This window comes from Carassius carassius, chromosome 1, assembly GCF_963082965.1.
Source record: "Carassius carassius chromosome 1, fCarCar2.1, whole genome shotgun sequence".
In the NCBI taxonomy this organism is placed as follows: domain Eukaryota; kingdom Metazoa; phylum Chordata; class Actinopteri; order Cypriniformes; family Cyprinidae; genus Carassius; species Carassius carassius.
Window position 1 is genome coordinate 3042840 of NC_081755.1, and position 25980 is coordinate 3068819.

The 25980-nt window shown below is 40.7% G+C and overlaps 1 long non-coding RNA gene across 3 annotated transcripts in view; it reads right to left on the reverse strand.

Annotated features, from left to right (window-relative positions):
• The window catches only part of LOC132139782 (uncharacterized), a 44280-nt gene extending 19497 nt beyond the window's left edge, over nucleotides 1–24783 (reverse strand). The window contains exons 1-2 of one of the 3 annotated variants that reach the window (XR_009433658.1): nucleotides 24485–24783; nucleotides 9183–9755 (exon numbers count right to left, since the gene is read on the reverse strand). This is a non-coding gene — a long non-coding RNA (uncharacterized LOC132139782). Of the gene's footprint in view, nucleotides 1–9182; nucleotides 9756–24371 lie in introns of all 3 variants that reach the window. The other 2 variants (XR_009433663.1, XR_009433659.1) reach the window with 2 other exon arrangements.
• Nucleotides 24784–25980: the final 1197 nt, after the last annotated feature.

A 25980-nucleotide genomic window follows, 5' to 3' on the forward strand; every position in this document is an offset into this window, starting at 1 on the left:
CCTGCAGCACAAAAGCAATCTTAAGTATCACAGATATATTTGTAGCTATAGCCAACAATACATTGTATGGGTCAAAATTGTACATTTTTCTTTTATGCCAAAAATCATTAGGATATTAAGTTGCAAATTTCCTACCGTAAATATATCAAAACTTAATTCTTGATAAGTTACATGCATTGCTGATTCCAGAATTTCAAATAGCTGTATCCCAGCTCAATATTGTAAACCTCACATCATCTGAAAGCTAAATAAATAAGCTTTCCATTGATGTATTAATTAAACTGGTTATGTGGTCCTGGGTCACACATCTGATGACACTAAATACAGTCGGACACAGGGCCCCTGAAGGGCTCGACAGGAAGGGATCCCTACAAACAAAACTTCTTCAATTCATGAAGAGCCCTTCTACCTCACCATTAGTGAAGCATACAATGATTACTCTGATCAAAGTCATTTTGCCAATGAAAAATCTTAGATTACTCTTATAGACATATTTGTTGTTTAAGGCAAGATGTACGATACTCCTAACATTTAGCTCCTGTATCATTAAATTGACATTAAGATTTACGATGTAGTTTTGGTGAAGATAGACTTATTTAATCAATTTGGACTCCATTAAAAATGACTGTCTTTGCATTGCAGATCAAAATACCTAAACAAGCTGCATCAATTTCAGCGAAATGTCACATTTTTCAATCAAAACATTATACTAAATGAGGTTTGCGGAGCTTTAAAAATACGAAGCAAAATGCATATTGTTCAAAACTGTTATGAACTACACCAGCAGTTTACACACAAAAATGACCAACACCAAATGGCTAGTGATGAACGGCTAAATAATGGCTAATTATGAGAGGATCTATTTTACACATATCCACTCATTCCCATTCACCTACTATAAACATAGTCCCAAAAACCATTTGAGAGCAGGTTAAACATTAGATGTGTGGGTGACGGTAGCGGTGTTAAATGAGCTGTTGACATGGAGACATAAGCCCTGGAATACGTCACATAACTCAGGACCGCAGAAAACAGTGGCGCTGCATGTGTGTTGGCTGATATTAAGGAGTAAGCTCATTAATGAAGCCAGCCATCCATTCCTTCCATTACAGCTCGCATATCAGCACAATAACATCACGCTCTGGAATGTGATCACATGCTATAATCAACCTTGAATACTTCTAGTTCAAATAGGGCTGTATCGAGTTAAAACCGCATCAAACTGCATGAGCTGAAAGTTTGCTGAACAACTTCACCACGTGAGTGATGATAAATATGTTACCTAATGCCAAACATGTCAATAGTACTATAAATATAATTCATGCAAAATATCATTTCATTTCTCTTTCGATTCTGAGGTGTTGTTTTAATCAGTTTTTTTTTAAAGAGATCAGTCCCCTTAGAGATTCTAAGCGAGCGTAAGGCAGCCTTATCAGTGGCACACGAGATACGATGACATTTTACATTTTAACGTTTTTAACGTTCTTTAACCCGTCCAGTTGAAGCCACGGGATGCGGCGCTGCTACATTGTTTATTCAAAATATTGCGGAAAAATACAACATCAATGCGGAGCAGATCTTGTCTACATCAAAAGTGAAACCCAAGTCGTTCACACAGAACACGTCGCGAGAATTTATGCCGTTTTTCCCCATTCCTCTTCATCTCATGTTCATAGTTGTGTAATTTTATTGCTTTGAGGGAATGTGCATTAGTAATATTTCTCGATGCGCTCTCTTGTGGCCTCAGGAGAAAAGCCAAAAACTATTTCCCACCAACTGAAACTATGCATTTTAATTTATATTGATAAATGTTGATAATATTTAGGTACAAAATTCGAATTGAGTTTTTTAGCCATTTTGAAAGCCCTACTTGGTTAAAGTCTAACCATTGCGCTTTGTGGACCCTCTTTCTGCAGACGGTTCTAGTTGATTCATGTGATCACGTCTCTGAAATGCTCTCCAGTCTCGGTCAAACCGGTTACCGTCCTGTCACTAATGTCTGTGATGGACCGTTCTCATGGAGACATCTCTGTGTTGATGTTTTGAGCCGTGTTCATTTTTAACACCGCGTGTTTGGTTAAGCATTGCACAGGTTTCATGAGTGAGAGCTCATAATGGAAAGAAAGCACCAGCCCATTGGTCCGGGAACTGTGTCGGAACAGGAACAAAAGATGACTTCACAAGCCAAGAATCTGGAGTATGTGAACGAGAGACAGTCATTTAGTGAGCGTTAATGCACACCTACTGTAGATCCGAGACACCTGTGAGGAGCGGTGGACTGAACACCAGAGGTGCGTCAGCTGGGAAAAACCCTCACCGCACACACCCACAATGCAATGCACAAGACAACAGCCTCAGACTGATGCCCAGCTGTAGGGACAAAAGACAATAAAGCCTAAATGGTGGGACAGACTACGTCTCACAGTGTTTCTGCTGTGGCTCTAAACAGAAAATGCATTGATTTGTGGCTTACACTGAGAATTTCCTTCGCAATCAATCATAAAATGGTTTTTAGGATGGAAACTTTTTCATAAGGGAGGAAGTACACTGCCATCATGTAGCTCAATGAGAAGCACACTTGGGAATACTTTAAAAAAGTACTTCTTACAGAAACAATACACTTAAGTGTGAACTGAGCGTAATGTTTTCAGGCAGTTGACGTCTGCAACTGCAAATGTGTTCTAGATTAAATTTAGATTGATGCAATTAGCTGAACTTGCAATTTAATTAAATGAAATATCTAATAACACACTACAGTTGAAATTACATGTGCTTAAGTATGTTAGTCAACACATCAAAATATTTGCTTATGTACATAACAATAAAATATAGCTATTTAAAATCAATATTTAATTTTGACCATTACAAACAGCACTTTTAAAAGTGTACTTAAGTGTACGTAAAGAGAGTACAGTTTCTAAACACGCTTAAGTGGAATTTATTTCATTAATATTAGGTACTTTTTTGATACACTATTACACCAGAAAAATAAATACCAAATATGGTACCAATATGTGCACTTTAGGTCGTATAATGTACACATCTTTTAGGAGTAAGGAAGGTACAAAAGTATAACTTTCAGTGACAACTTCTGTACCTTGTTTTCGGAGTGTGTTCAGGTGCACATTTAGTACAATTAACAACACTTCTTTTCACAACGGCTGATTCAAAATCCTAAAATATTCACAATATTTGGCTTAAATGACCTAGATGCTAGATTTATATATGAGTGTGGTTTACAAGTGGCATGATTCATAGCATTGAACAGTCATTAAGTCATTATTACGGCTCATCCGTGTCAACAGGACGGAAAGACCCACTCTGTGGTGGCGTGACTACATCCTACTTCTTTTTTCCCGAGTGTTTGTGTTGACACCTGTGTGGACAGGGGCTCGGGAGAGACAATGGGCCGTGTGTTGATGCTCCGACAGAGAACCACACGGGGTAGAAGCGCTCTGACAGAACAGGGAAACGAGCGCACAGGCGGCCGGTGTGGTGAGCCCACAATGGGATCCAGAGCCCCGTCTTCCACCTTTATTGTGTGCGTCGGTTCACCACATGCCCGGTTTTCCTTCCCTGAGACTGACAGCTCAGACAATCAGAGTCATTGTGCTGTTTCCGAACACTGTACGGGCAGCACTATTGCGTACGCCGTGTGTCACACTGCAGGGCGAGACCATCAGCGCACAAGAGAGGGGACCGAAACATTAACATGATGTTCGCATCACCTGATTCTGGATACAAATAACATATCACACCATGCACAGACTGTCCTGTCTCTTTGATTCAAATCTAGATTCAGTCACACCAACCTTTGATGTGAACACACTTGCCCCCTGTATAATCTACTGTACACCCATGTCACACTGTACATGAGCGGGACGCAGAGTTACTTTTAAAAGTGATACATTACAAATATTGCGCTACTCCATTGATAAGTAACTAACTGCATTACTCTTGATGGAGAGTAATGCATTGTTACTTTCGCGTAAATGTGTTTTATTAACAAAAAACCCCAAAGTTATATTTTTGGCATCGATAAAGGCCGTTTCACACCAAGAATGAAATTAACAAGCCACAGGCTGAAGAAAATACCTCTGCACTGACAGGAAAGGTGTCCGTGGAAAAAACTGTAAAACAAAGAAACTTGCATTACTTTTTTGAAAAAGTAACTAATTTTCTTGTTAATTTAGAAGTAATGCATTACTTTTGTTCAAGTAACTATCAATGCTGTACCCTCAACACTGGCAGTATGCAAACAGGACTTAGTGTTCATCAAAGAGACTGAAAACCGTCGGCTTCTCCAGCGAACGCCTGCTTCGCAAAGCAGATTCTTGATTCATCGCTCATTGTTGTGTGTGCGTCTGCGGAGCCGCCACATGCCCGCGGACCACTGCGCAGTCATGTCCTCGCCCGCAGCAGCCTATCATTACAGCCGTCATGCAGCAATCCCACAAGCCCCGACAGAGACCGACACACACCTGGAGGCCCAAACATCCTGTTCCCAGCGCGGCCGCCGCACACAAACATGGCAACCCCTTCACGGGCGGTTATTCAAGCCCTCTCTCCTGGCAAACCGCAAATGTTTTTCTGCTTTTGCATTGGTGCTCATTGTTACTGTGCTTCATGTCTGTGCAGTGCCTCGATTGGAGGGCTCTGGGTGCCAGCTACCACAGGTGCTGCTCCCGTGGGCTAGAGCGAGCGAATATTGACACTGCCTTGTGTAAACATTTAACGCCTAAAGACTTCAGAACACAATCTGAATCTTCCTGTATTATTCACTGCGAATGACAGATTTACAGCTTTTCATCTTTAAGAAAACATGCCCATTGTGGGTGTCTCATGACTTCGCCCAGCCTTACAGCACACATCCATCTAATCTCGTCTGTCCTGCAACAGCACACATGCTTGAGATTCCGGACCTTGGGAATGGAAACGTTAAACACATGTGGACGCCCCTGCTAACAACGCTTCGACATGTTGTCAAACCGTCACGTAACCCGACACGAGTGGATTTCCAGAAAGTATGTTCGCCAATGCTCACGGTTTTCAAGAGCACCAGAAGTAGACCATGAAGCATAAAAGCCTCAGACCCTTTTTGTTGTTCTGCGATTGTAGATTGAAAGTCAAAGTCATAATGAATTGCTCTTAAATACACACTAAGAAAAAAAATTCTTTACATGTTACATAATTTAAACGAATTAAAGCAACACATTTTTGAAGATTTTGCTTTTACTTAATTGTGTACAATTTACTTAAATGCATAAAACTTAAGTTTACTTTACCTTTTACTTAACTGAAAAGTTGTGGTAGGCTTTGTATAGGGCTGGATCAGGAAAGGTGATGTTGAAATTAAGTGTTATTTTATGTTTCTGAGCAAAGACAAAGGCCTGTTTGTGTAAAATGTTCAGTTATGTTGGGCATTTCAAATAGTTTCTGTTTTTTTGACGTTTCTGTGGTGAAGAGTAGTGCTGTGGTTAGTCTGTTGATAATCTGCAGCACTTAATGACAATAGTCAAAAGCCAAATTCAACTCTTTCTGATTGTTGCAAATGTTGGCTATGCTACCTGCACTGGCTACTTGATTTGCATAATTATAATAGTACTTAATTGTATAATTACACTTTATGTAACGAGTAATAGTAATTAGTGCTGTCAAATGATTAATCCTGATTAAATCCCATCCAAAATAAAAGTGTTGACTGTATATATGTATTATGTATATATAAATACAAACACATGCATGTATATATTTAGGAAAATGTTATGTTTATATATTAAATAGATTTACAATAGATCGCGATTAATCGTTTGACAGCATTAACGTTAACAACATGCACTTACTACAGTGTTAGGACTGGGTTTGGTTTAGGGTTAGTTTGTAATTACGGTTTATGTAACATGAAACAAAGACACTGTAAAATAAAGTGTTACTAAGAGTTGGGTAATGTCAAATGACAGGTAGTGGGGCTTCGCTGTTAAATCTGGTAGTCTTTACTCAACATCTAAGATGAAATCGAAGTAAACTGGGTGCACAACATTGTACCGAGTAGATTCTATAGGTTTGTTTTCACAGTGGAGCTACATAAACATTGGTCATAATTCTTCAGCAGTCAGTATGAATCTTCCTGTGGATCTCTCTCAAAGCTGCTCCACATACTCCAGCATCCTGAGCTTTGCAGGGCCTTTTTCCATCCAGGAGCCAACATTTAAACAAAGCAAGTTTGGTGCGCACTCCCACCCTGCTGCGTTCAGCACCATAACACACTTTAACAAGCAAAGCTGCTTTTGATGCATGTGTGCTAACTGCAGCCCTGGCTCCTGGAACGACTGCTCCACCTGACCTCAGTGTTTAAAACCACCCATACACACCAAATCCTCTTAGAGACAAGTCCTGAACTTTTCTGTCACAATGTGTGTGTTGATGCAGAACTTCATCCACGTGGATTCTGGGACACAGGGCTCCAGCCATCATGGACTAAACTGCAGCAGGTCGCATATGGTTCCAGTAAAACTACAAATCAAAATTGGCTAAATCAGATCTTTGGATCAAAACATCACCCTATTTTAAGATACCCAAGTCAAACAGCTTCTTAAATGACTTTATTTAATATTTTGAGGGAACATGAATTGAATATTCCAGTGCTAAGATAATTTATTTATTATTAACTTCTTCCATCTTCCACGCAAGAATTATCTAATTGTGCTAATTATGGTCCAAACAGCTTATTAAAAGAACACCATAAAAACATGCATACTTTAACTGAATTAAAATTGTGTGTTGTAAAGTAAGATTGAGAAAACAGCTAATATACAGCGAAACAGTGAAATTAACATGGTGGCCTGTCGGATCCTTTGACAAATGATACAGTATTACCTGAGTTCAACTTCCTGTCCATCTCACTCATTGTCCTATCTAATAAAAGAAATCAATCATTTTGGCCTAAACTGGAGTACAAATCCATAGATGGTTTCCTAAACCGCTCCTCCATGCAGTCTCTTGCCTCCATTGCAGACAAAATGTATAATCTTTGTTCTTTCCATATCGTTTCTTTCTCTAAAGATACAATTAAAAAAACTAATTCCAGTACAATACCGGTAAAAGTTGGGTGAAAGGGTACATTTTTAATTAGACAGTGCTACTTTCTATTAATACTAGAAAGGATTACAAAATATTGAGATTTTCCAGAGCTACTGAGATTTGGCATGAAAGTTCACTATAAAAAGCAGTGAGGTGGATCCGTGGTCCAGTGATGGTATCAGATGGTAACCACGTTACTGAATGACTACCATGTACCGTTTACACACATCACAATGGTACAGCACCAAAAAGAAGTAGAATGATAAAGCAGCATGGTTGTGTTGCCTACTGTCTGAAAGAGCCTTCAGGCGAGAAATGTTGCCGAGGTAGGCACCTCTCGTCTGGAACAGAGCTAATATCAGTTTTTATACATCCACCCCACACTTGGGGATTTTTGTGACAGGTAAGGAGAAATTCAAAGCCTTGAGGGCAGAAGCGCTCTGGATGTACAATGGCCTGGATTGTTTTTGTATTTCCCATACAGTACGGCAAGAATGAGTCCAGTAATGGGTGTAGGGGCACACCGCGGTAAAGGCGTCTGACTGTTATGAGAGGAATGCCGAGCTGAGGGATCAGAGGAGCGCTGGGATGTGGAGGGGGTTAGGCATGATCAAACACGGCACACAGGTACGCCAGCGCTTCTCAGATAAAAGCAGCACTGTCTTCACATATAATCCCTGCACATTTACTCAGAGTGTCTCCATTAAAAGCTTTCCATCATGACACACCTCCCTCCATGTAAAGCTACGAGACACATCTGTGTGCGAACAAGACACCTGATCTGCTAACAAGAGGCTTTCAGAGCAGAGACACAGTGACGTGGACGCCATCAGCAGAAAAGACACACGACTGAGGGTTTTAGAGACGATTTTAGTCAGCCTCTCGTAACACACGTGCATCACTGCAACAGGTCTACAAGTTCTGCTGAAGAAAAGAGGAAGTGAAACGGAGACGGAGGCCACAGGTCAGACTGGTTCGATGTAGCAGCGTGTCTTTCAGAGAAAACGTGTGCGCCAAGACAGATGACAGGCATTTACACAAAGACAATGCACATACCTGTCTGTCACACACTTAATCACTTACTGGTTTCACCCTAATTACACCAGGTGTTATTTTTGGCTATCATAATAAATTACTGTCATAATTCAACAGGTTATTTGCATAGAAAGAAATATGTGCAACAGTAACCTATCAGTGTATCTCACAAACACATGTCATTTGAGTTAATCTCATGAGCCATTTGCAAGAAATGGCATTTAAGATAAAAAACGTTTTATTTTAGGGACAAAACTCTAAATAGTACTTGTAGTTGTAAGATATGTACTTGTACAGATAGATAGATAGATAGTTTCACCCATTCCTTGCTCTCAAATCGTCAATCAGCCTCCCTCAAAAAACAGAGCTATCATAAAGTACTTAAGTAACTAGCAGGACCTTCCATTAAACAGGAACAAAAGTTTGTCTGAAGCTGACACCAGCAGTAAGAGTGAGAAAAATTCAACTTCTTGACGTGTTCATATTGTGCTATCATTTCCTGGTGAAGTTCTTATTTACTCCTTGTTCCCTTATACTAGATTCCTCAAAGGTTTAGCTCAAACCCTGATCAAACTCCCCTACCTGTATTTTTGTAATAACTCCAAAGAGCTTGAATGGCTTGCTCAGATGTGTTTGGTTAGGACTGGAGCTAAACTCTATAAGGCACTGGCTTTCCAGGGCCAGATTTGATTCTGCTATTAAGGTCAGGTTATTATGCTGCCCATGGTGCTTAGCCAAGGGGTCATATCCCATGAAGATTGAAGGCTGTCCATTAAACCGGCCTCAAAATGTTTGTATAAGCAAAATACACACTCTGCTATCTTCTTCCCTCCCTTTTTTCTCTCAAAGAATACATAAATGAATACACATTTCAAGTGGTGACAGATCAGAACTTCAGCAGGCAGCAAATGGTTCCCCCTCCCAAATATATGGCATATTAGCTTTGCATATTTAAACAAAAAGATATTCCAAAAACACATTCAACCCTTCACATATTTAACACATCTTTAAGCAGAGATGTGAAGAGGAAGTGACCTTTGACCCTTGAGGTGGGCTACTGTACTTACCCCATAACATGAGCTAGAGCTTGAAACTCGTACAGGGGCCCTCGGAGGAAAACAACCACCTTCGGAGACCGGACATGGGAAAGTTCCAGCCTATTAAGCCAGGAGTCCCACGGAGAGGCTCATTTGGGGCTGGGAGAATGAGAACCCAGGACGGGAGAGGGGCAGTGAAATGGATCCGTCCAGACTGCTAATGCTAGAGGTGGGCAAAAGCAGCTAACCGGGTGCGAGGACACATGGTTTGCATTTGGTCCTGTGTCGTAACAGGAGGAGAGAGCCGACTGGCAGCAGGAACCCTCCGACGCTCGTTTCCTACTTCTGGAGAAAGACGATCCTTCCCTGCAAAGCCTACTGTAGAGTTTCCCTCTCCCTCCCCATCTCCTGAGTCCGCCGCTCAAGATTATATCCAATCGGCTCGTCATCAGGCTGAAACAGAGCGGCCTTTGAGTGTCTGAAGAGGGACCGAGTGAAGACATTCGGACTCCATCACGCAGCCCCGGCCATCAGCTCAGGTGACAAGCACATCAGGGCTTTTCCTTTCTTCAGGAAGCACGACGCGAAGTCAGGGTGGACCCACTGTGGCAAGGGCAGAAACAGAAGGGATACATTACTAACCCTTCTAGAAATTGAATCTGGCAGAGTGAAAAACAGAGCGATATACGTTTAGGTAAATGTCAGATCTGTTGTGGAGAGATAAAGCATCTCAATTGACACTTAGTGAACTTAAATTTAAGCTGGTGACCAAGACGGTATTTTCAAAAGATCAAAAACACCTGATTCAACTCATCAGCTCATTAGTAGAGACTCAAAGACCAGAAATGGATGGGTCGGATGGGTGAAAGAGAAACAGATTGCATACTACTAGGGAGGGGGCCTCCAGGAATAGTGTTGGGAGACACTGGCTTGAGTTTTTAAAGATTTGTTTTGCCTTTATTATGACAGAACAGAGCAGAACTGACAGTAAGTAAAGTGGAAGAGAGATCAGGGGCGGGATTGGGAAAGGTCCTTGATTTGGAATTCGAACTTGGGATGCCCAAAGCGCAATGGCACTGTATGTTGGCACACGTCCCACATGGTTATCAATGTCGACCCGGCCTGCAGAGTTGGAGCAGGTCTTTTTACACAGGGGTGTCCAAACTCGGTCCTGGAGGGCCAGTGCCCTGCAGGGTAAAGCTTCAACTTGCCTCAGCACATCTGCCAGCAAGTTCCTAGTATGCCTTGTCAATGTCAATGTCACCTTTATTTATATAGCGCTTTAAACAAAATACATTGCGTCAAAGCAACTGAACAACATTCATTAGGAAAACAGTGTCAATAATGCAAAAATGATAGTTAAATACCCTTGTAATACCCTGATTGGCTAGTTTAAGGTGTGTTTAATTGGGGTTAGACCTAAACTCTGCAGGACACCGGAACAGGATTGGATGCCCCTGTTTTAACTTCCATTTGATTTTTATCCTGGTTGGTCCACAGGAGCAGGGTTGAAGACCTATGGGTTAGAGCACCCGCAACTGCTTGACCAGAGATGTGCAAGTCCAGTCCTGGAGGCCCACTGTCCTGCAAAATTTAGCTTCATCCTCAATCAAATACAGCTGAAAAATCTAACCCAAGTCCTCACTAGAAAATTACAGGCAGGTGTGTTAAATTAGGAATAGACTTGCCCACTTAAACCAGACGAAAGCTCAGCTAAGACCACAAAGCTGAGATGAGTTTTTGAACTGTTGAAATTACCACAATTAACAACTCAAACGTTCAGTTTCACGCACATTATGCAAAAATAATCTTGTGTCACTAAAACTTTATCAGTAATAAGATTATAGGAAATATCAAAGACATTGCACTGTTGAAGCCACTGCAATGTTAGTTTTAGTTCTTGCAGGAGAAAGGAGGGGCTTTCCGAACACTAGCAGCAAGGTGAGGTGGTCATTGAGATAAAAATAAAGCATTACCGCTGCGGGAGGGTGGGTGGCTGAGGAATGCACTAGTTAAATTCACATACAGTACAGTAGAGAGCTAAACACTGGTGAACTGTTAGGAACCAACACACACAAACACATCGGAGTACTTCTGCACACCGTCAGTGCCAAGTCAAACCCATTCCTGGCCTGATCCTAAACCGGGTTGAACTGGATCCTGGCACAGCTGAATCGTCACCCTTGTCTCAGTTACACTGTCTCTCTGCTTTGCATGTTGAACAAGATGCAGCACGCTCATTCTGAGCTTATGAAGAGGTGGAGAGATTAACTTTATTTTGAATTCCTTTCTTTTAATATAGCAATTACCCCGCTCGCCCCACCTCACCGCAACACCGGGCCTGTTCCCAACATTAGGGTAGTTGTTTTGTACACCGAAATCATTTCAAGCTTACTCTCCAAAAATCCTAAACTTCAGAGCAGCCATGGCTCCGTTCATTTCTGACAACTGCTGCACAAAATTCAAGCCATTTCCAAATTACATCGTAAGAATGTGCTCTATTCTAGTTCTCAAGGAATAAATCATTGCGTCTCATTTTAAGTTCTTCTTCCTCATTGTGATTAATTTCTACTGAAGTGTGGATCGAGATCAAATCAGCACAGCTCAGGTTTTACCTTTAACGCATCATGTGAAAGATCACTTGATAGAAACTCTGCTTGCGGAAAGAAATGTCTATTTGTTGAATTTCTCAAAATATCAGAACGTCACAAGTGGGAGTCAGGGCTAGAGTGAAGCCCATTATAAGCTAAAGATTTTAATGCCCAAGGACAGCTTCTGTTACACCCTCTACTCCACCGCGTCCCACTTTCTTAGCAGTAGAAGAATTTGGATAAAGGAAAATTATCCTGTTATATATTTACCCATAAGTTTCTATAAGAACATAAAGATAAATAACATAATAAAGCAGTCAATCATATGAACAGGCAACCTGCACAAATGAAAATCACTGTAAACACAAGTTAAAAGTCAAATTCAAATGACTGAGAGCGTAATATCTGTTGTGGCTCCCAAGTGGTGGGAGTTTGGGTTTAGGAGTACCCACTGACACGGTCTGTCATTGAAAATAAACTAGATACTTACTCTTGCTGTGTGAAACTGTGTTTGGGTCAATGTGGCACTGGCGGCCCAATTAATGAACGACCCGCTGGGAATTCTCTTGATTAGCCACTATGGGCCTTGGGGAGTAAAGACGTCAGGATTTTTATTTTTGGGTCAACTATACTTTAACCATTTTAGAACAGAGCCCAAACAAGACATGCAGCAAGAAAATTACAATATCATGGCCACCATTCAAAGATTTATTCCCTTGACATATTATTAATCTGTTCCCTTAGTTTAGTTAAACTGTTGCGACGCAGTTCTTATTCGTTCCTTTGTTTTAATTTATTTGAATCAGTGGCCATGTCATGTGTGAGGCCCCATATTTTAGCACTAGACTCTACTGTATTTCAAGTCCCAACCTGCCTGCTTTCTTGGGAGAGGAAATTATTCTGAAACAAGGTTTATTTTTTGCAAATTTGCATACTTGATCCCAAGTCTTCTTCGGACAATTCAATCACTTACATTAATGAAATTCCAAGAAAATCAACCAAACAAAAAGGAAGTGAATTCTTGAATTTACATTTATTCATTTAGCAGATGCTTTTATCCAAAGCGACTTACATAAATACTTAAATAGAGCTGGCTACTTTGGTTTACCTTCCTGTCAACTGGGTAAAAATATCTCTTAGAAGTAAAGCGAAGGGAGCGAGAGTCTCTGCGATTGCTCCAACACAAACCCTGTGATATCTGGAACTATCAAGGTACTGATCCCTTGGGTTGGTCACAGGAAGAGCCCCACAGCGGGGATGCTGAACTTCCTTTACCATTGGCCTCTAGCTTTCTCGGTCTCATACACATAGCCGTCTTCCCATTTATCTATGTAGTTTTTAATATTAACACTATTCTGCTGTGCACACAAAATTTGGTCACATCTATAAAAAGGAAACGGCACTAAACAATGACACAGGAAGCAGGGCCGCCCACAGTCTCTCAAGCATGACGGGTGAAAAGTTGAAGCTAGTGAATGTCTTGATTTACAGGTGTGCTCGGTATCAGCTTACAGATTTTGTTGTGTGCACATTAGTTGTAATGCAAGATGTAAAATGTTCAGACACATGGCAGTGATCTAGACTTTGTAACTGAATGCGTTTTCTCTTCCACACTCATTTTCAAGCCCAGAGACAGGAAAAAGGCAGCATTTCTCACCATCCTCTGATTTGTTTTAAAGCTTCGGACTATGATTTTTACATTGTCTCAGATCTGAACAATTTTTGTCGTGGTTCTTCCCTCTCTTCTTTTTCGTCTGACTCACAGATAAACTGCTCTTCACAAACACTAAACAATAGCGTCATTAAGCAGCGCGGCCGCAGAGACGCATAATTAGGCTAAAACAAAGTGGAAACAGGGGTTCCAGGGGAAATCCAGAGTTGCTGGTTGATGCGACTGTCAAAAGAAAACTGAGCTGCATCCATTTTTGACAGATTGGTACAGACGGGGTAATTCAACACAGTTTTTTGTCCATGTGCACATATCATATTCAGAAGTGCAAGCATCAGAAGAAAAGGCCCTTTCCGTTCACAACAATGACAGAACTGTTCTCAAGGCTTTATGTAATACAAAGGCCTCTACGGGGGGGGGTGCGGAGAGAAGCGTTTAATGTGCCACTGACTTTCTCTTCCTTCCAGCAACATCTGACTCACCGCGGCCACACACACCTGCATGAGGACAAGATGAAAACCAGTAGCTTCAGGGATATCATCCCAGCTGTACGCCAAATCATTTGCATTTCAGTAAACAGATCCAGCACGATGCCAGGAGAAAGGCTGAAAGGTTTACAGTTCAGTTATGAATTGGCAAAGTTAATTCGGCCGGCAGTGTAAATGAGAGAAACAGAGCCGTTTACCAACATGAGAGATTACACGCTATATTTTTCATTTGAACTGTTAATCAAATGAAGATGGGCGACCGGGCGCTTTATTCTTCACACATTTGTGCAGCAGATGTCTCCAGCACAGTAAATCATGGTTTGATTTGTGCCCAACAGCAAGACGGATCACATGTTTTTATGACAATTCATACATGGAGAGAATCAAACAGACATCCTTCGGGAGAGAATAAAACCATAACGGAGACCTCAGCATGGAGACTGCAGCATTTACACTTCAAGAGCAAACACCCCAAAGAATCAGCAGCTGTCCGTCAGTACTGATGAGGGCCGAAACTCTGCTCTACTGACACTGCAGAAAGACTGCTAGTTACACTTTAGTGGTAAAGTGCCAGTATGTTTGACACTCAGTACACTTGATGTTAGTTAGAGTTCATTTGTGGTAGTAGCCAGGCTCCCATATGGAAATAAAGCCAAAACATCACTCCTGTCTGCTTAGATAGGCACACTTCAGAGGGAAACATTAATAGACACACCATTAAAGCACAATCTCGATCTTCTCTGGACAGTGTGCACTGTTTCTACACTCATGGAGGAGAGCACACAGCCAAACAGAGAGACTGAATGTCGTGATGATCAGTTCATGAAGCTCAAATAAAGACTTGTGGTCTGAAAGTGGCCCAGACACATATTGTGTCCAGCTGAGGTGCGAAGAAGACAGAAAGAGAGGGACGTCCCATGGACAGAGGGCCTCTAACGTAAACACACGGGAGCCAGTTTATGAACATGAACGAGTCTGTGCCAACACTACAGACACACACGTTAATGTACTGACAGTTCCCATGATTGTAGATCAAAAACTGAAAATAACACAGACAAAAATTTGTTTCTGTAGCTCAAATAGTAGCACCGCATTTATAAAATGCAAAGATCGTCTTGGACAATGCATCCCATGTTAATAGGGCTGTCAAAATGGCTAAACAACTGAATAAGAATTTTGTACTTCAAATATGATCAATATTCAAATTAAAGTCATAATTTCAGTTAGGGGGGAAAAAAGCTTTTGGCTTCTCTCTTGAGGCCACAAGAGGGCACATCGCGCAAAATATTACTAATGCACGATTTTCAAAGTTGAACTTGCATTCATTTGTGCGAGACGTGAGTGCGACTTTGATAAATGTCCCTCTAGAAAATGCACATTCTGTGTGAACGGCTTGATTTCGATTCTGACATAAACAAGATCTTCTCCACATTGATGTTCTCTTTTCCCGCAATGCTTCGAATGAACGACGCAGCATTGCTTCATCTAGTGGCTTCAACTGGACAGGATAAGAAAAACGTTAAAATGCTAAGACACTTACATCGTTTTTGCATATCGTGTGTCACTGATAAGGCACCCTAATGTACACCTAAAACTTGAATGTAACGTTTTTGCATTCGAATGTGGATTTTTATTTTAAATTCGACTAATATTTGATGAATATTCTAAATGCGAATGTTGTTCGACAGCCCTACGTTAAACAGTGGAAAAACTTAAAAAGGCAGAAACAGATTTTCTGTAAAAAGGTTTTAGGAGTACTCCACCTACTAACTGAAACTTAGTGAAAACAAAAGAGAGAAATTATCTGCAAACTACATGTGTCTATGAATCATTTTAAGATCTTAATTTCAATTAATATGATTAAGCATACCTGTGGCTCAGTGGTAGAGTATTGCATTAGCAGCGCAAAAGCTCGTGGATTCAATTCCCAGTGAACACATACTAATAAAAAAAATGTTTTAATAATTCATAGCCTGAAAGCACTGTATGTCACTTTGGATAAAAGTGTCTGATAAATGCTTAATGTAAATGTAATTTTAAGAGAAGAATAAAAAAATATACATAAGCCAAAATTCCTTTAAATTAATATCTTAACAGCCGTTCAACCCTCTGAAGTTGGACAATATGGACCTTGATCAGAAAATGTTGTGCGTTTAAATAACGGTCAATAATGAATATGCTAGTGATTTTGAAAACTGATCACTGATTAACAATTTGAACAAACATGCAGATGTTAACATGCTTGTAGTTTCTGATTCTGTGCACGTCTTTATAAATGAATAAATTAATAAAGTGCTTGTGCAGTCAAACACGGAGAATGTTTGCTTGGAAACGCGGAGAGTTTGACCCTGATTTACAGTCTCTGAGATACAGCGTCTCATCTCACCCTGTTCTGCTGAGCAATACCAGAGATACGCGGATGGCTTTATGGTTGCGCAAATATCCAGTCGTCTCAAAGTGCCGCTTTTGCGGCTTCGCTTTTATGTTGAGGCCAAATGTGTCATTTTATGATAGCTAGACTAGACCACTGGGAATTTACCGTCTACAACATTAAACCAGGTTTGTAGCGGTAGATGTAAGACAAATGACTCGTGATAAGACTTGTGATAACCTGCAAGACACAAACACAAGCGCTTGTTTTCAGAGCCATGATGTCAGTGCTGTTTGAAGCTGACCCAATCATTACACACACAAGTGAAGATACTCTGATGGACATTAACTCGAGTAAAATTCCACACCATTAGGAGATAACTTCATCTTCTAGATTCATATATGAAACAAATCCCATTCAAACAACAACACACACTTGGTATCAGAAGCTCACGCTCAAGCTTTCATGTTCAGCACATGTGATTCACTCTGTGTGTGTTTACTTATGAATAAAATACTTAACTGGATGTATATATGGATTGGTTTTATGACGTCTTTTTTTATTAGATCTTCTATGTTTGGTTTGCTGGACTTTCAATGGAGAGACAGAAGCCTGAAGTAGCCCATGAGGAAATAAAGTTTATAATAAAGGCTTTGCACTTTTGCAAAGCATGCCTTGTGCTCTTTCTAGAATTAGAGAAGTGTTTTGGTACTGAATACATATCTACATTCATAAGCAGTTATCTTAGCAAGTCATTGGGATCCTGGATGTTTCATTCAAGTCACTGGCTGTGTGAGGCCTGGGTCAGATTGTGCGGTGTGTGTGTGTGTGTGAGATAATCCTATTAAAACTGCCTGACTGCTACAGCAGCACCTGCTCAAAACTTCCCAAGAAACTCCTGGCAGCCCGTGAACACTGTCAGCACGAGTCTGTTCACTTCAGTCCGGAGACGTGAGCCAGATCACACCAAATCATGCTTTCTGAAATGGAACATGACGACCAGATACATAAATAAAGTCTGAATTAACATTAGTGCTTCAGGTTTTAGGTTCATCTGTACTACAATAAACGTTTTCAGCCTTGTGAGGACAAAAGATCATTTCAAATATGCTGAACAATTGGACCCAGCTCAAAGTCATTACAATTAGCTTTAAATGTTTAATAAGACGTTTCTTTGAAGACAGCTTAAAAAAAGTAACTAATTAAGAAAACAAAATAAGTTTAATCTCAAGTTTAAAGACATACTGTCTAAAATATAACCGTGGAGCAGCATGTGTATGTAGAGCGAAAAGTCTTAATCATTAGCTAACAGTAAGGAGGACAAAACACCTACATGAACTTTGACCTACAGTAACTCAACCACACCACACACACACACACACACACGATACAGCAGAAGCTTCACTGAAGCTGTACTGTTTTGTTCTTGAGTCCAGTCTAGAGAAGAACTGCATGAGGAACAAAGTCCCTCCAATAATCTGACGGTATAGTATTTGCTTTGGGATGCACAATAAGCTTTGATTGAACGCCGGTCCACACACTGACTGCCCTCATCTGACTCTGTGCCACACTCTGATTGGCTGCCGGCCGTTCAGCCGCTGGATTCTGCGCTGTGATTGGTCAACAGCGCACAGCAAGCTCTCGTTGGGTTTCTCGTAATCCCTGGAACCTGCGTAACCAAGCATCGCACCAAATCTGATCTGTTGAAAGCACATTTGGGCAAGGTTCAAGTATGTGGCGCCCTGAGCTTCTTTTGGGATTTGCTTCCAACGGCCTCCTGAACAGAGCTCAGAGAAACTCATATGAGAGTCAGGATGAGAGTATGACTCTCACACAGCCGAACGTGAAGAACTGCTCCGGTGGAAAGGAATCGGTGAAGGATCTCGAGACGGGATTCGAACTCGGGTCAACGCAAAATCAATCCCCTCAGTACAGGATCTGAAGTCCTAATCCCAATCCCACTCAATCTCTCCACCCAATGCTTTCCTGTCTGCTGAGCACCCTGTGAGTTCTGTGATGGGGAAAATACAGACGCAATCATGGAATCCAGTCATTCAAATGGAATTTACGGTATAAATTTACGGAATTTTGAATGAAATTTTGGATGAATAAATCAAAAGTAGGTCAGTTCACTTGAATCAGAGAATGGCTTAGATATTAAGCAGCAAACGCATGGTTTTGTTCACTACACACACACACTGAAGCACTGTGTTTCCAGCCTCTATATCATACGAGCACATGAACGTTATATACCACACAGAGAACCTTCAAGGTCTTCACCGGACGAAATAAAAGTTTACTACTACTACTGCTAATACAAATACTATTAAAACATTATTAAGAAATATTTACCAGATTAATCAGAGAAATGGACATTAAGATGATCGCATCAAAAGAACCAAAGTGATTTTCTGTCCATAGAAAGCACATTAAATGCAAGTGTCTACATTTAAGATTTCAATTAGGTTTTTGAGGAATAAAATGTCATGATTTGGTTAAAATAATGTTCCATTGTCATTCAGTCTAACACTTATAGCTATGTAAAAATCAATGCTTATTCTGACGTGTACATATTAAAAATGATAAAAGAGTAAATGAGCATAACACATTTTATTGGGTTTTACACGAGTAAAAAAAATCTTACTGATACATGGGCAAAACCTAGTATAGTGGCAAATGTAAAAATGTAAAATAACTAATTAGTATTTGAGGTGAAAGTTTATTTTATTGAATTAGGTCAATTAGAATGAGTTTTTTAATATGTCATAAATTGGCTTTTGTTGTAAATATGCCTGACACGGTTGTTACACTGTCTCTTCTGTAAATCAGGGGAAATGGGAGAGATTTATTATTATTTATTTATGCTTTAACTGAATTTTTTTTTAAACTCTTTGGGAAAAACAACCATTTAAATCAGCATTGTTTTTTTGCTTAAACCTTTTTTCATCTTTGACCCTTTGAACCCATTATTTCTAAAAAAAAAAAAAAAAAAAAAAAAAACCATTATAAAATTATTTAGAAAGGCTTTTAATTATTAAAATCTAATGAAATCGTTAAAAAGTAATACAGAATATGGTAAAAAAAGAATACACTATTTTTGTTAAATTGTGTAAGTTTCACGATTTCAATGAATTATACTTGCTTTGTGATTAATAAAATGTAACCATTAAAGCAGAATTAAAGATGAATTTGTCCACTAATAACTCGTCAGCTACCCATCAGTCCACACGTGGAGCCGAGCTGGATCAGGCTGACAGTGTGAGGAACAGAGCATGCTTTTATAGCGCTGCTATTACTGTCAGCCAATCACGACCCGGATGACACACACCTGCATGACATGGCAGAGGTAACGTGTCTTCTGCTCACACACACACACACCAAACCGGCCGTTCCAGACGCCCGTCAAGCCAAACAAACGCCTGTCCGGTGATTGACTGTGAAGCTGAACCTTTCACTCCAACATGACTTGACCAGATTCCTGCAGAAGGCCTGAGACGAGCGAGAGGAGGAGGAGGAGCTTATCTCTGCGCGCGCCAGCGTTCATCACCAGAGACTCAGCGGAGTCACAGCGCCATCTAGTGCTCACCGCTGGGACCACAAAACAAAACTCTGACCTAACTCATTCATCAGGCTGTAAAGAAACCAAACGGTTGCCATCGTCAACAATGACCAAAGCCCTCACCGAACAAACAGCAGAAGAAATCACTTAACTTATTTAAATAATAATGTGATTTCAATGCTTTTATTCAACTTAAAATCAGCAGAAGTGTGTTCACTGTAAAACACATGAACACTGTGCAACAATCCAGATTCAGTTCAAGATTGAAACCAACTGGATTGATTGACTATAAATATATAAACCCGGTTATTGTGCGTTTATAACACACTGGGTTCATTAGTACAATCACATTAACCTTATTCTTACTTGTTGCAGTTATTTGTATGCATCACATTAACTTTATAATATTAAAATACGTCACCACTGAGCACAAAACCAGTCATATGGGTCAATTTTTTTAAATTAGGATTTATCCATCATCTGAAAGCTGAATAAATCATCTCTCCATTGCTGTACGGTTTGATAGGAGGACAATATTACAACTATTTGAAAATCTGGAATCTGAGGGTGCAAAAAAAATCTTAATATTGAGGAAATCATTTTTAAAGTTGTCCAAATGAATTCTTAGCAATGCATATTACTAATCAGAAATAAAGTTTGTGAATATTTAAGGTAGGAAAATAACTAAAGATCTTCAAGGAACATGATCTTAACTTCATATCCTAATGATTTTTGGCATTAAAGAAAAAGGAATAATTTTGACCCACACAATGCACTGTTGTCTATAGCTCCAAATGCAAGCTAATAAACAACTAGCTAATAGAGATGAACTAAAGTGTTGCCTCGTGTCAAACAAAGCCTGATGAATGTGGCTAAAGGCCAATGTATTTGATTTCATCTCACAATCATCACGAATGATAGAAAGTGCAACAAGCACTAATAACTCCAGTCCTGTCACCATCTCAAAATCAGAGAGTAACCATGAGCCGATCACGGTCCTGAAGCCAGATGGGGATCGAACTCCATGTATAACATGGCGTGTATAACCTGGGCACTAACCACTGCTCCACTGAAGCAGGTCAAACTCAGATAACTCCTGAAGTTCTTTACTCAAAACCAAAAAAACTGAGTCCTCCTAAAGTGCCCTGGGTAGTTTTCTGAGGCTCCTTGTTCTGACACTGAACGGACACCAGGGGGCGACACAAACCCAGAAATCATTCAAGCACAGCGTCCTCTCCTCAAACCGTGTGTGTGCGCATCACCAGAGCTCTGTGACTTCAGACACACAACGAGGAGGACCACTTCATCTAAAGGGTCTCATCAGAGACATGAAACGTGTCCCTGGAGCACAAAACCAGTCTTAAGTAGCACATGTACATTTGTAGCAATAGCCCAAAAATATATTGCATGGGCCAGAATTATCCATTTTTCTTTTAGACCGACGCTTAAACATGTGCCGAGTCTCCAGGAACAGGGCTGAGAGCCACTGGGTTAAACTACAGAAAGAGAAACTGCCGGGACAAGGGAAAATCCGAAAGGAGCCCCCTCAACACCTTCAGTCGTCCCTGGGCTCTCTGTGCAGGAATCAGGGCAGAGGATTCACTGTTTTCCAGTTCTCTCCAGACACATTCCCACACACTCACACACCTCTGAACAAAGCTCCTATTTTGCTCAGGAAGGGTCAGCAGGTCCTCCATCAGACAGACAGATCCCAGACCCCCTCTCTCTCCAGCATCACCGCCCCACAGACAAGCTGCCCATTGTTCCCTGAACACACACACGGAGAGAGGACTCGATGTGTTAGACCTGCTGGAGAACACAGGCAAACAGAGACCAGCGCTGATCACGTGTGTCCCTGGAGCACAGAACCAGTGCCAAGCCGCACAGGTGTATTTCTAGCTTGTAGGGATCTAAATTATACATTTATCTTTTATGACAATAATCACCATTAGGATATTAAGTCAAGATCATGTTCCATGAACACATTTTGTCAATTTCCCACAGTAAATAAATCAAAACTTAATTTTTGATTATTAATTAGGACAGCTTTAAAGGAGATTTTCTCAATATTTAGATTTTTTTTGCATCCTCAGATTCCAGTTTTTTAAATAGTTGTATCACAGACAAATATTGTCTGATCCTAACAAACCATACATCAATGGCAAGATGACTTATTCAGCAAATAATCATCCCTTTATGATCCCGTCCCCATCTCTCTCTTCCACATCACTTCCTGTCAGCTCTACACTATTCAAACCCAACTTTGTGAGACCCGGCGAATAGTGCATTTATTTACAGTAAACCATGGCTTCACGGGCTTATTGTTTTTATAAAACCAGTTAATTTAGGAAACATTACAGGTTTTTGTTTTGGAAAAGTTTCCGGCAATGTTCCACCCCTTTGCAACCCAAGTAAAGTTTCACAATGTAATGAAGTGTAATGATATCAACAAAAACAGTATTCTTCAGCCAAACAATGTAGTTCCTCAGAAACGGTTGTGGTAACATCAAAGTGGTTGCGACACACAAGCGTAAACAAAGGTGTGTGTTCCTAATTTACAACAGCTTCGAACGCGGCTCAGCCAATCAGAATCAAGGATTGAGCCAGCAATGTAAGCCACAAATGTATTTTAAAAACAACAGTTTTTGACCGGAAAACCTAACATTTCATATCGTCATATGACCACGATAATATCGCGAAAATATTGCTATAATGATATTCATAATATCATTATGTACCTAAACACCTAAATAAACCTTACAAACAAATAACAGAAGTGTAGTTGTTCATAACTAGCGGCATTCTTAAAAAGCTCATGTTCAACATGTATAGAAAGTCAAGCGATTACCATTTTTGTATTAATAATGGCAATTAATTACTCTAATTGAACTAAATGTACTGCACATGTAGTGAAACATCACCATAAAGAGATCATTTAAAGCCATTATTGAGTTAAATGAGAAACGTACAATGTACAAATAGTAGCGTCAAACTAAATATTTTACTTGATTCCACACAGAATTATGCTTTAAATGTTTTATTTTATGAATAACGAGTCATTCATTGGATTGTGTTGTACTTTCAATATGACATTTGCAATTGTCTTTTAAAAGCTGTTTTTAAATAGCATGGTTTAGCCAGAGTTTTTGTTGCGTTTACACACTGTTGGCCAGCAGGCGTCACTAGTGTGCGTCGTTTCGAGCGCTTCGAAGCAGAGAATCACTTTGCGAAGCAATTGGTTCAAAGTTGTTTGTTTCTCCCATCACTGAAACTAGGTCTGGCTAGGATGAGTGCGTTAATAAACTGTAATGCGCTATTTCTTCCATGACTAATTAATTAAAAGAACGTTTCAGTTTGACAGCCCTACATTTCGCTGCCTAAGTAACACCTGGTTTAAAGGCACGCACGCACATTGTCAGGTAACTAGCGGTTTCTAAAGTAGAAGTGTGGTAATCTTAACTTAACATTATAGTTTATGGCTTTCCTGACAGACACACACACACACACACACACAGACGTAGACAGCGGTCCTGTCTGGCGGCGCATGTACGTTTCTCTTGCGGTTTACCACAGATGTGTTGGATGACAGCGCAGTAAACACCTGCAGCGTTACTGGCACACACACACACACACACACACCTACATGAACTACATGAACACAGCACCGGGGGACCAAAGGGTCAACTCATGAAATGAGCCCAAACCCAACGCTCCTCGCTTCACTCGAGCAGCTAGTTTACGAGAAGAGCTGCTGCTTCTGAGCAGGACACGAACACGTGCTCCCCGCTGCTCAAGATACGTGAAGAGAGACCCTGGGCCGACACACAGTGTGTCTTTGTCCCTCTCCGGACGGGACAGAGAGGTACTCCTAACAGCCTTATTGACCCTTCAGCCTCTTTTGTGCAGGGAGCGTCCTGAGAGTCACTTGCTGGGGGACACAGGGTCCCTCTCCAGAGGAGAAAGGAGGGCTTGTTTCTGGAGGATGTGCTGGATAGAGGGGGACGCTGGGTACACTGCAGCTCTGTCTAGAGCCCAACAATAGAGCCCATTCTGAGCGGCTCTCAAACACACTCACACACCTCGTGATGAACCTGACGGAGACACGAGAAGATGCTGCATGTCATCTAGAGTGAGGGCTCTTATATCCTCCCAGAGCTGAGAGGATAGATCAGTGTGGCCTGCCTCAAATACTGTTATTATACTGTTACACTCTTCAGTTCCCTGTGCTCATGTTCACTTATTTCACTGCAGTGCCAGAGAATGGGTTGTTTTCATGGACATCACACTCAAATGACTGAACATGAACATCGGAGCCTGAGAAAAATACTCATTTTAGAAGAAAACTTTTGCACCTGATCTCTTCATGATTATATATATATATACTTATATATATATATATATATATATATATATATACATACATATATATACACACACATATATATATATAAACAGTAATTAGAATCAGAATAAGTGACAGGCAAACAGGTGAAGTGCACACGTATAACCACTTCCCATCATCTTATAATAACTTCCATTACTAGCTCGTTATAGGCATTATAAAGAGCAGATGTGAATCTCTATATGATGACGCTCGCTGTTCCACCAGAAGCCCGTGATAGAGAGAGTGTGTCCAGAGTCAGAGGATCGTTACCGGAGCACTGCTGCTGCTGGCTCTTCTGTCAGTCCTGATGAGAGAGAGAGTTTATTCCACACGTTACGATCCTCCAGAAGACATACACATCTCCAGCGGACTGAAACACATCCACAGAGCGTTAGATCCAGAGAGAGAGTCCTCGAGCGAACACACACACACACACACCTGCTGCGGTGTGGAGGCGACAGACAGACAGACTCTGCTCAACACACACGCTCGCTGTGACTGCAGTGTGTGAGCGCCTCTTCACTCTCACGCGCACACACATCACGTGACACACACCCACCGCACTGCACTGTGGGACATGGAGTCCGCTTCGTCTGATTATCTAGTATGAACTTAAATGAATATTTTGACACAATGCACGTACATTCGTGTTTTAATCTTCTGCTGATACTTAAAAAAATACATGCATTTTACTCCGTTTTTTATTGTACACGTTTTTATTTTTATATTTCTTATGATTACTGTTTTTTGGAAAGCAATTTAAATCAACTATATAATAAACATGCCTCGCCTTTTTTGCCCTTTTATTATTATTGACGTATGTACATAGCAGTAAAAACACCTAAAAGTGGCACATTTGTTTTGTACAGTTTAATGACCAACGATATCACACAGGCAGCCGTGCTGTTATTCTTAACGCCAGCACATCCATGGCAGACTATAGTCAAAACTACGGTACAGCTTCATTCTGCATTGGGAGGCAGAGTGGGGCATTTGTTATTAGGACATGTCCTATTATTTTTTCCTTCCCTGCCAATCACAGCAGACTGGTTTAACATCACAACAAGACTGTATTGTGTATTTCACGGCGTTTAATGCATGCCAGCATAGATGTTAACTGTTAGGCTGAACTGTGAATAGGCGTCTGTTTGAGCATCTTCTGGATGCATGTGTTGTTTTTGGAGTGCGTGTTAATGACAGCATCGCGTGTGAGCAGCCGAGCGTGAGTCAGATAAGATCTGCACTCGTCACACCACACAAAAGAGTGAATCATGGTTTCGTTAATGTTCTTCCGTCAGCTCCAGACACGCTTTCAGTTCACACCTTTACACTCCACCGCTAAACTGAGGAGTGGATTTGGGAAGAAGGATCAGTCAGGTATCAAAATCACCTAAATACTTCAAATTCACTGAAAATAACTGATATTGAAGATGTGCATGATTTATTGACAATACTGCACAGTTTGGAGCACAAGGCTAAATGGCATCATCTGTTAAAGGCAGTAAACAGATAATGCTAATAATCCCAAAAAAACTTAAATTATAAAATGCAATATCCATTAATCAGTAGTTGAAGTTTTATAAGTTTTAAAGTATGCTGAGATAACTGCAGAATCACTTTCCTTTAGCTGCGTCGGACAAAGGCTAAATATGTAGAAGTGGTGCAGAGGAACCAGTTCAAAGTGAATTTGTTCCCGATCCAGCACTCGCTTTAACAGTAACAGCTCTTCTGGCAGGAGTCCAGCTGAAGCCAGCGGTTCCTGAGCC